The 10,554-nt window shown below is 43.7% G+C and overlaps 7 long non-coding RNA genes across 7 annotated transcripts in view; 4 read left to right on the top strand and 3 right to left on the bottom strand.

The window, feature by feature from the left end:
- Nucleotides 1-2,294: 2,294 nt before the first annotated feature.
- On the top strand, nt 2,295-2,588 carry LOC109520078 (uncharacterized). The gene is made up of 3 exons (XR_002169105.1): nt 2,295-2,343; nt 2,444-2,473; nt 2,554-2,588. It is a non-coding gene; the product is annotated as an uncharacterized LOC109520078 (long non-coding RNA).
- Nucleotides 2,589-2,761: 173 nt separating this feature from the next.
- LOC109520081 (uncharacterized) lies at nt 2,762-3,623 on the bottom strand. Its single transcript, XR_002169107.1, has 3 exons — nt 3,314-3,623; nt 3,182-3,249; nt 2,762-2,974 (listed from the first exon to the last, which is right to left on the bottom strand). It is a non-coding gene; the product is annotated as an uncharacterized LOC109520081 (long non-coding RNA).
- On the top strand, nt 2,967-3,261 carry LOC109520082 (uncharacterized). The gene is made up of 2 exons (XR_002169108.1): nt 2,967-3,136; nt 3,215-3,261. It is a non-coding gene; the product is annotated as an uncharacterized LOC109520082 (long non-coding RNA).
- Nucleotides 3,624-8,785: 5,162 nt separating the features above from the next.
- On the top strand, nt 8,786-9,079 carry LOC109520079 (uncharacterized). The gene is made up of 3 exons (XR_002169106.1): nt 8,786-8,834; nt 8,935-8,964; nt 9,045-9,079. It is a non-coding gene; the product is annotated as an uncharacterized LOC109520079 (long non-coding RNA).
- A 173-nt stretch (nt 9,080-9,252) lies between these two features.
- Nucleotides 9,253-10,554, bottom strand: part of LOC109520077 (uncharacterized) — a 9,540-nt gene continuing 8,238 nt past the window's right edge. The window contains exons 3-5 of the long non-coding RNA XR_002169104.1: nt 9,806-10,027; nt 9,673-9,740; nt 9,253-9,465 (exon numbers count right to left, since the gene is read on the bottom strand). This is a non-coding gene — a long non-coding RNA (uncharacterized LOC109520077). The remainder of the gene's footprint in view (nt 9,466-9,672; nt 9,741-9,805; nt 10,028-10,554) is intronic.
- On the top strand, nt 9,377-9,753 carry LOC109520085 (uncharacterized). Its single transcript, XR_002169111.1, has 3 exons — nt 9,377-9,454; nt 9,599-9,627; nt 9,706-9,753. It is a non-coding gene; the product is annotated as an uncharacterized LOC109520085 (long non-coding RNA).
- LOC109520083 (uncharacterized) overlaps nt 10,399-10,554 on the bottom strand; it is a 2,430-nt gene continuing 2,274 nt past the window's right edge. Inside the window, exon 3 of the long non-coding RNA XR_002169109.1 lies at nt 10,399-10,483. This is a non-coding gene — a long non-coding RNA (uncharacterized LOC109520083). The remainder of the gene's footprint in view (nt 10,484-10,554) is intronic.

Raw genomic sequence — 10,554 nt, 5'->3', positions numbered from 1 at the left:
GGTACCGTTGGGTGGATGGCTTGCGGAGCCGTGGATGAGGCGAGAGGATCGTCGGCGCTGCGCGTGGAAGCATATTTGGAATTGAGAGTCCCCGATGGAAATGAAACGGATTCACATGTACCAGGAGAAGTGAACCAATCTCTTTTTTTCGTCAATGGACACGACAGCTTCTTGTTTCCTTTCCAGTTTAGCTTGTTGCAGACGTGTGCACATTTTGAGCGTGACGGCTGTGAGCGAAAGTACACTTTTGACACTCCTCTTCCATCTCGATCTGCTTCGAACAACAACGCGTATCAGGAAAAGTGCCTCGGATTGCTCGACTGTCCGTGTTTTATGTTATGTATTTTGTTGTGATGTGAACTGTTTTATGTTATGTTTATGTTAAGAAACCAGCCTTGGGACGACGGCTGAAAACGAGCATTTGTGCTAATTCCGGTTGAAGCAGAGCTGTATTTTTTTTTTAAAAACATTGCTGTCTCTGATCCAAAGTTTGGGAGGTCTTTTATTTGATATTTTTCTCCAACGTCACTGTGTTTTTCCTGTTCATGCACATGATCATTTTTTATCACTGTTGACAAGTTTGTCTGATTCACTCTGCATTGCTGTCAGTTGTCATGTCATTTCACACTTTGTCCAGCGGGATCATTCTCAATAAAGCCTCCGAAAAAAGGAAAACAAAGCTTGTGACGATGCCTCAAAAAACGAATAAAGTGAAACGCCGTCCTCCGGTGTCGAATTTGAGTTACTATCACTACGTCCGCCCGTTTAATTTTTGAAATGAATCCAGTGGAAACGTAGTAAAAGGAGGACATAAAATATGAGTATATGGATTCATAGTGGTGCTTCGTGGAATAATAAGTTATCTGCTAACTTGTCGACGCACTTCGTCGACTTTCATCTTTGGCTGCGCTGAATATGTTCGTTGGGCAATTCTCAATGCAGAGAGACAGATTGAGACACCTTGCGGAATCTGCGACCGCCCAGTCATGACAACTAAATGTCTACCAGTTGGCTCGTGAATAAGGCCGTTAAATGCGACAAGAAAATTCGGCGAGATCCACCGATCGATGGACTAGTGGGATAATACTTGGATACCGGTGCGCACAGTCAAGGTTCAATTCCCACGCAGTGCGTCGTTCGCATAAATAAGCGCAACGGGAAACTGGGATCAAACCAAGAGCCCGGGATTCGTTGGCAGTGTCTCATACCATTTGACGACATTGCCTTTAAAATTCAACCTCGTTTTGTTGTATTTCAGTTAGTTGAATGTATCGAATATTGCCTACGTATGTTTAGGTTGAATATGACATCCCGCAGTGCACCTGACACCCAGAAATGACTTGATGGTTAAGAAACAGTTTGAGACTCAGAAGACCCCGGTTCGAATTCTCTTCTCTCTTTGCTCCTTTAAGCGTCATTTTTAATATTGCCTGGGTATATATTCGTTGTATATGACATTTCGTGATGCTGCAGGCACTTAAAGATGCCTTGATGGTAACACAATTGCTTGCGATTCGGATGACATCGGTTCGAATCCCCATGTGTCTCAGCGTCGTAATTTCTGCTTTTTTTGAATATTGCCTAGGTATGTATTGGTTGAATATGACATTCCGTGATGCAGCAGTCACCCAAGAATGGCTTGATGGTTACGAAACTGCTTGTGACTGGGATGACCTAGGTTCGAATCCTCCCATATTTTAGCACCTTTCAGCATATTACCTGAGTATATATTCGTTGAATATGACATCTCGTGGTGCAGCTGTCACCTCGAGATGGCTTGATGGTAAGGCAACTGCTTGCGGTTCTGATGACCGGGGTTCGAATCTCCTCGTGTCTAAGCTACTTTTAGCATCATAGTTCGTTTGAAATATTGCCTGGGTAAATATTCGTTGAATATGACATCTCGTGATGCAGCTGTCACCTCGAGATGGCTTGATGGTAAAGCAATTGCTTGCGGTTCTGATGACCGGGGTTCGAATCTCCTCGTGTCTAAGCTACTTTTAGCATCATGGTTCGTTTGAAATATTGCCTGGGTAAATATTCGTTGAATATGACATCTCGTGATGCAGCTGTCACCTCGAGATGGCTTGATGGTAAAGCAATTGCTTGCGGTTCTGACGACCGGGGTTCGAATCTCCTTGTGTCTACATTCCTTTCGGCATCATTACTTTTTTTTTTATTTGTTTTTATAAATAAAGTTTTGTTTTAAAAAAACGGATGACGTCATCAACCTGAGCCTATTTAAGGTGCGACTAATTGCCGGAACGTTCTCTCTCCACTTGGCTGCCAGACTCCGGTCGGTTGACACCGTCCGATTGCTGCTCTCCACGCATTTTGACGAAGGTCAGTATTTAAGGTGATTTTGACACACATTTTCAACAATGTTAAACGTGCCCTGAAGCAATGATTATCATTGCGGTCCTGTTTCAAACTTTCTTTGCAGCATTTGAAGAGAAGCTCAGCTTGGCAGAAGGTAAGTTTCCAACTTATTTTGTCATTCCTAAACAAACGTCATGACCATCTGTGTAAATGATTTGTCATTTCTTCCTACAGGTGTGCAGTTCGAATCAAAATGGCTGACTCTGCGTATCCTTTCAACGTGGCTTCTTCAAACATTTTGTTGCAATGACCCAATTTCAACACATTTAACTTTGTTACCTTGTCTTGCAGGTCATCGAGGAGGTGTCCGGTTCTTGTCACAAGTAAGGAAAAAAAAAAAACTCAAAAAAATTCAAATTCAACTTGTCCCCTTTTTTTCTCCCCCCAGCACACAGATCACGGGTGAGGTGAGAACATGTATTTTGTCCAAAATGTCATTTGTGAAAACTGATCTGTTCACGAAACGCTATTAACTTTGAGTGTTGTGGTGTCTTACCAAGTCTGGGCCTCTGTTGCAGTTTTCCGAGGGCGCAATCACCGCAGCTGGTTGAACAAGATGGCGGCGTTCGAGAAGGGCAATTTGGGTTGGTGGACACTGCAAAACAAAATGGCTGACTAACACTTTGAATTTTTTTTTCTTGCAGGCTCGTGAAATGGTTTGGAACAATTTTTGCAAGTCAGTCTTGACAAATTCTTGAACAAATGCGATGCCTTTTTTTTCTTTGCAGGTGGGGAAAAGAAGGCATTAAATTGCGAGGTAAGATGCAAATGAACTCAGAAAATGAGATTGACGAGTGCTCACCTGTTTGCAATTTTCTTTTGACTTTGTGTGCAGGGCGGCTTCCAGTCCAATTGACGTGGTGGACAATCCTGCCCCCCCCCACCCAAAAAAGAAATTAAACCACAGTATGCACTTAACCTTCCACGTGCTCACGTTGGTTTTCCCTTCTGCTCTTGTCCACTAGGTGGCGCCAAAGCATCACATATCCTGTGACCTTGTCCAGCAACCACTTTTTCCATAAAGGCTGATGTCAAATGGTTTGGAAGAATTTTTGCAAGTTATTGACAAATACTTGGACAAGTGCTCCGCCTTTTTTTCTTTGCAGGTGGGGAAAAGAAGGCATGAAATTCCGACGTCAGCTCCAAACGAGCACTCACCTGTTTCCAAATTTGACTTTGTGTGCAGGGCAGCTTCCAGTCCAATCGGCATGGTGGTGGACAACCTTGGCTGTGGAAAAAAATGGAGCTGCTGGGGGAGAGTGTCAGTCCTTTGCCTTAAAAGGTGTGTTCTTTTGAATGCACTCTGCTTCGCAACCATGATTTCATTTTTTTTTCCAAAAGGTGCTGAACATGTTCATCTTCCAGCCGTCCACTTTGCCGATCGTCTTCCTCACTGTTACCATCTTGCGCCATTTGCTGCACAACAAGGAGAGGTAACTTTTTGTCTTGCAGGCATCCAGGCTGTCCTTGTTGGCCGACCACTTCTCGAAGACTCGTCGATGTCATCCTGCTTGTGACTTAAATGTTTGCCACTTGAACTCTGCAAAATGAAATAAAGCTTGTTACAAATGCAACACTTGTTTGAACTCTTCTCCTCATTCTAAAAACATTTATTTTCATTTTAAAAATCAAAATTTTTTTGAGAATTTTTTTTCTGGATTTTTTTTTTTCCCCCAGGATTTTTTTTCCGTGGGGAAATTTCAATGAAAGGGGGGCGTGGCCATATCAGACAAACGCTCACTGATTTGCTGGTGGCTCCCAGAAGTGGGCGGGGTCGGTACGTTGATTGGTCTCACGCGATAATGGGCGTACCTATGCAAAACGGAGCGCGACCATTGGCTGGAGAAGGGGGCGTGGTTATGCAAATATATGCAGATCTCTGCGATCTGATTGGTCCGTTGCCCGCTAATATGCAAATTTATGCAAATCTCTCGTTTCTGATTGGGCCGTATAATGAGGTGGGCGTGGTTATGCAAACGAGATGGACGCCATTGGTCGGCTCCGATTTGTGGGCGGGGCGTCGCCGTCATGAGCCATTTTCTTCTAAGACTTTTGGTCTCTTGCCCAAGTCGACACAGCAACTCATGCACAGACCCACACGAGACAGCTCGTCGGAGTGCTTTTGGGTGAAAAACCAAAGTATTCGCCCTCTCCGTTTGAGGAACACTCTGCTTCCCACTCAGAAACACTCCGACTCAAGCTGTCCCATGCGACGTCTGCACATGAACTGACTAAGTCGGCTCGGACCAGAGGCCAAAAGTCTTCCCCAGCAGTCCACTTGCCCTGAGAAAACAATCACATGTCGGGAGACGCAATAAAAACAACAAGACTGCACTTCAACTTGGACAGTTTATTGAGGAGAAAAAGCTGGGACGACTTTGTCGCCCAAACAGTGATGGCATGGGAGCAGTTTGAGCAGCTTGCCTGTCATCTCACTCATGGGCACATAAGCACATTGTGCAATGAGCTGGCCAGCCACATCAGCAAATGCCTTTGGACACCTTTGGCTTCACAGTGACACTGATGCGGACCAAGTTATTTTTAAAACAACAATCATTAATTTTTTTTTTTTTAAGTCTCTCTTTTTTTAGATAGGTACTTTTAACAGTTTGAGGTAGTCACAATATTTGGAACAACTCAAAATACACGTTCAATATATTTTCAATTACTTTTTTTAGCCTCAGCTGCCATTTTTTAAGAACAAGGGAGATGTGCTACAGAGGAATAAAGGTGAGGAGCCATACAATGAAACTATGGGAAAGAGTAGTTGAAACTGGACCAAGAGCAAAAGTGAGCATTTGTGAGCAGCAGTATGGAGGCAGAGCTGGAGGTAGCAGAGATGAAGATTTTGGAGAAAAAGTCAGAGACCGGACTGAGATGGTTCAGACATGTCCAAAGGAGAGAGGGTGAATATAATGGGAAAAGGATGCACAGTCTCAAACTGCCAGGCAGGAGGCCGAGAGGAAGACCAAAGAGGAGGTTTGTGGATGTAGTGAAAGAGGACATAAAAGGTAGCTGGCTTGAGAGAAGAGGATGCACAAAGCGGGGTTTGATGGAAGCAACGGAATCGCTCTGGCGACCCCTGAAGGGAAAAGACGAAAGGAAAAGAAGAAGACTTAAGTTGCCTCAGGAAAAAAATTAACTAAACACTGTGAGCTAAGTCATGAAACAATGTTTATTTCTACATTTAAATTATTTGAATCACATCACAGTGACGTTTTAAAAGGCATCCAGAACTTAAATCTGCTTTCAACTCACCCTGATTGTATCGAATTATTTATCAAATAAAGCAAATAGAAATATATTTTGAAATGTCTTGAAGGTTTTTTTTTTTAATTATAACTTGGGTCACACCAATGTCATTTCAAAGCATAACCAGAATTGTTTGCTCATGTCGTTGTCCAGCACATTGCGCTCGTGTTAACGTGAGGAGAAATGTCAAACACACAGGACTGTCTACTCACACACGTCCAAATGAAACTTCCATCTGCTGATCCAAAACTCCGTTCCTGTCGTGCAAAAAACAAAACAAAATAAAACAAAAGCAGTGAGCGACGTTCTTTCACGCAATGTAAAAATATTGTCAACATGAAGGGAAAACCAGCGAAAAGTAGCCGGCGTCGAGACGACGTTCTTTCATTGTGGTCCCCTACGTGCGTGTCAACAATAAACAAGGACATCTTTCGTGTTCGAGTGACACAACTAACTGCTAAGTTCGGTTGTACGTTTCAAGCATGCCAAACAATGTTTAAGCGACCGCGCCAGTCAGTCCACACATTCCCCTGTTTCCGGTTCAGGTGGACCTTTCACTTCCGGGTCTTTTTTGAATATTTTTTTTCCCAACCTGCTTAAAAATTAGAGGAGAGAATCATCTGGCAACTTGTGAAAAAAAAAGAGACAGCCAGAAAGAACCAAACCAACGCAGACTTTGTTTGACATATGCTGGAGATTTGGGGGAGACAACGTGCAGATGCCACTGGGGGGCTGCCTGCAACCCGGCACGTCTTTGAGTTCATCTCAGAGAGACGCCAGGACCACCGTCTCGACCGTTTTCAGAGCCTGAAATACGGCTTCCTCCACGAAATGTCAGCCTACCGCAATGGTTCTCAAACTTTTTTTCACACCAGGCGCCGGGCTCGTGAAGCCCATCCACCCATGCGAAGACCCCCCGCCCCCAAGCCCCCGAGTTGTTTCTATTCATGCATATGATTACTATTATCACCGTTGATACTTTTGTCTCCTTCACGATGCTGCTATTTGTCATGTTGGAATTTCACACTTTGTACAGGGATATCGTGATCAATAAAGCCCATCGAATCGCGTGACACGCTGCCCTCCGGTAGCAAATTGAAGTAACTGCAACTGCGGTCACTGAATGGCCAACCGTTTTATTTTTTTTTGGTTCATCCAAGTGAACGTTTCGTCGTGGCAGGATATAAAACACGAGTATTTGGGGTAATGGATTCATAGCTGATTTCCGAACAGGCAGACGGGGGTTCTTCAACTGTTTTTTTTTTTGAACCCGCAATCATCACAAGTGCCCATGGTTGTCTGTTGTTTGCCATTTGTATTTTGTCTTTGTGTGTTTTTTTGCAGTTCAGTCTGCTGTCCTTATTTTTAGCTGTTTGTGTTTCAGTGCACTGCAGGTTTGCACTGTGGTTGAGAGAGGAAAGTAATTTCATCCGTGCTGTATGTTGCACATCGATCATATTTGACAATAAAGCTTGACTTGACTTCACTTAATCACATGGGTCACCTCAGTGGTGCTTCATAGAAAAATTAGTTCACTACTCACTTGTCGACGCACTTCTTCCACTTTCATCTTTAGCTCCACTTAATTGCGGAATCCTCGACCACCGGGTCATCACGACCGACTGCCTTGTTTGCTCGTGTGTCAGCCTGTTAAATGCCACAAGGAAAATCGGCGATTTCCCCGGGCTTGTGGACGAATGATGTAAAACTTGGGTGCCCGAACCCACAATCAAGGTTCGATTGCCACTCAGTACGTCGGTCGCAAAAATAAGCGCAGCAGAAAACTGGGATCGATACAAGGGCTCATGATTCGGAGGTAACGTCTTATTCCAGTGCCTTGAAAACCTTTATCGTTTATTTATACTTGTTTCCACATTGCCTGGGTATGGATTGCTAGAATAGGACTTTTTTGGATGCAGGCGTCACCTAAAGGTGGTTTGGTGGTAAAGCAACTGCTTGCAATTCGGATGACTTTCAATTCCCACGCAGTGCGTCGTTCGCATAAATAAGCGCAACGGGAAACTGGGATCAAACCAAGAGCCCGGGATTCGTTGGCAGTGTCTCATACCATTTGACGACATTGCCTTTAAAATTCAACCTCGTTTTGTTGTATTTCAGTTAGTTGAATGTATCGAATATTGCCTACGTATGTTTAGGTTGAATATGACATCCCGCAGTGCACCTGACACCCAGAAATGACTTGATGGTTAAGAAACAGTTTGAGACTCAGAAGACCCCGGTTCGAATTCTCTTCTCTCTTTGCTCCTTTAAGCGTCATTTTTAATATTGCCTGGGTATATATTCGTTGTATATGACATTTCGTGATGCTGCAGGCACTTAAAGATGCCTTGATGGTAACACAATTGCTTGCGATTCGGATGACATCGGTTCGAATCCCCATGTGTCTCAGCGTCGTAATTTCTGCTTTTTTTGAATATTGCCTAGGTATGTATTGGTTGAATATGACATTCCGTGATGCAGCAGTCACCCAAGAATGGCTTGATGGTTACGAAACTGCTTGTGACTGGGATGACCTAGGTTCGAATCCTCCCATATTTTAGCACCTTTCAGCATATTACCTGAGTATATATTCGTTGAATATGACATCTCGTGGTGCAGCTGTCACCTCGAGATGGCTTGATGGTAAGGCAACTGCTTGCGGTTCTGATGACCGGGGTTCGAATCTCCTCGTGTCTAAGCTACTTTTAGCATCATAGTTCGTTTGAAATATTGCCTGGGTAAATATTCGTTGAATATGACATCTCGTGATGCAGCTGTCACCTCGAGATGGCTTGATGGTAAAGCAATTGCTTGCGGTTCTGATGACCGGGGTTCGAATCTCCTCGTGTCTAAGCTACTTTTAGCATCATGGTTCGTTTGAAATATTGCCTGGGTAAATATTCGTTGAATATGACATCTCGTGATGCAGCTGTCACCTCGAGATGGCTTGATGGTAAAGCAATTGCTTGCGGTTCTGACGACCGGGGTTCGAATCTCCTTGTGTCTACATTCCTTTCGGCATCATTACTTTTTTTTTTATTTGTTTTTATAAATAAAGTTTTGTTTTAAAAAAACGGATGACGTCATCAACCTGAGCCTATTTAAGGTGCGACTAATTGCCGGAACGTTCTCTCTCCACTTGGCTGCCAGACTCCGGTCGGTTGACACCGTCCGATTGCTGCTCTCCACGCATTTTGACGAAGGTCAGTATTTAAGGTGATTTTGACACACATTTTCAACAATGTTAAACGTGCCCTGAAGCAATGATTATCATTGCGGTCCTGTTTCAAACTTTCTTTGCAGCATTTGAAGAGAAGCTCAGCTTGGCAGAAGGTAAGTTTCCAACTTATTTTGTCATTCCTAAACAAACGTCATGACCATCTGTGTAAATGATTTGTCATTTCTTCCTACAGGTGTGCAGTTCGAATCAAAATGGCTGACTCTGCGTATCCTTTCAACGTGGCTTCTTCAAACATTTTGTTGCAATGACCCAATTTCAACACATTTAACTTTGTTACCTTGTCTTGCAGGTCATCGAGGAGGTGTCCGGTTCTTGTCACAAGTAAGGAAAAAAAAAAAACTCAAAAAAATTCAAATTCAACTTGTCCCCTTTTTTTCTCCCCCCAGCACACAGATCACGGGTGAGGTGAGAACATGTATTTTGTCCAAAATGTCATTTGTGAAAACTGATCTGTTCACGAAACGCTATTAACTTTGAGTGTTGTGGTGTCTTACCAAGTCTGGGCCTCTGTTGCAGTTTTCCGAGGGCGCAATCACCGCAGCTGGTTGAACAAGATGGCGGCGTTCGAGAAGGGCAATTTGGGTTGGTGGACACTGCAAAACAAAATGGCTGACTAACACTTTGAATTTTTTTTTCTTGCAGGCTCGTGAAATGGTTTGGAACAATTTTTGCAAGTCAGTCTTGACAAATTCTTGAACAAATGCGATGCCTTTTTTTTCTTTGCAGGTGGGGAAAAGAAGGCATTAAATTGCGAGGTAAGATGCAAATGAACTCAGAAAATGAGATTTACGAGTGCTCACCTGTTTGCAATTTTCTTTTGACTTTGTGTGCAGGGCGGCTTCCAGTCCAATTGACGTGGTGGACAATCCTGCCCCACCACCACCCAAAAAAGAAATTAAACCACAGTATGCACTTAACCTTCCACGTGCTCACGTTGGTTTTCCCTTCTGCTCTTGTCCACTAGGTGGCGCCAAAGCATCACATATCCTGTGACCTTGTCCAGCAACCACTTTTTCCATAAAGGCTGTCAAATGGTTTGGAAGAATTTTTGCAAGTTATTGACAAATACTTGGACAAGTGCTCCGCCTTTTTTTCTTTGCAGGTGGGGAAAAGAAGATAATTAAATTCCGACGTCAGCTGCAAACGAGCACTCACCTGTTTTTTTTTTTTCTTTGCAGGTGGGGAAAAGAAGGCATGAAATTCCGACGTCAGCTCCAAACGAGCACTCACCTGTTTCCAAATTTGACTTTGTGTGCAGGGCAGCTTCCAGTCCAATCGGCATGGTGGTGGACAACCTTGGCTGTGGAAAAAAATGGAGCTGCTGGGGGAGAGTGTCAGCCCTTTGCGTTGAAAGGTGTTTTCTTTTGAATGCACTCTGCTTCGCAACCATGATTTCATTTTTTTTTCCAAAAGGTGCTGAACATGTTCATCTTCCAGCCGTCCACTTTGCCGATCGTCTTCCTCACTGTGTTACCATCTTGCGCCATTTGCTGCACAAGGGTAGGTAACTTTTTGTCTTGCAGGCATCCAGGCTGTCCTCGTTGGCCGACCACTTCTCGAAGACTCGTCGATGTCATCCTGCTTGTGACTTAAATGTTTGCCACTTGAACTCTGCAAAATGAAATAAAGCTTGTTACAAATGCAACACTTGTTTGAACTCTTCTCCTCATTCTAAAAACATT

Source organism: Hippocampus comes, unplaced genomic scaffold (assembly GCF_001891065.2).
Source record: "Hippocampus comes isolate QL1 unplaced genomic scaffold, H_comes_QL1_v1.1 scaffold127, whole genome shotgun sequence".
Lineage (NCBI taxonomy): Eukaryota > Metazoa > Chordata > Actinopteri > Syngnathiformes > Syngnathidae > Hippocampus > Hippocampus comes.
The sequence above is the reverse complement of the archived record's forward strand: the minus strand, read 5'-3'. Positions and strand labels throughout refer to the sequence as shown.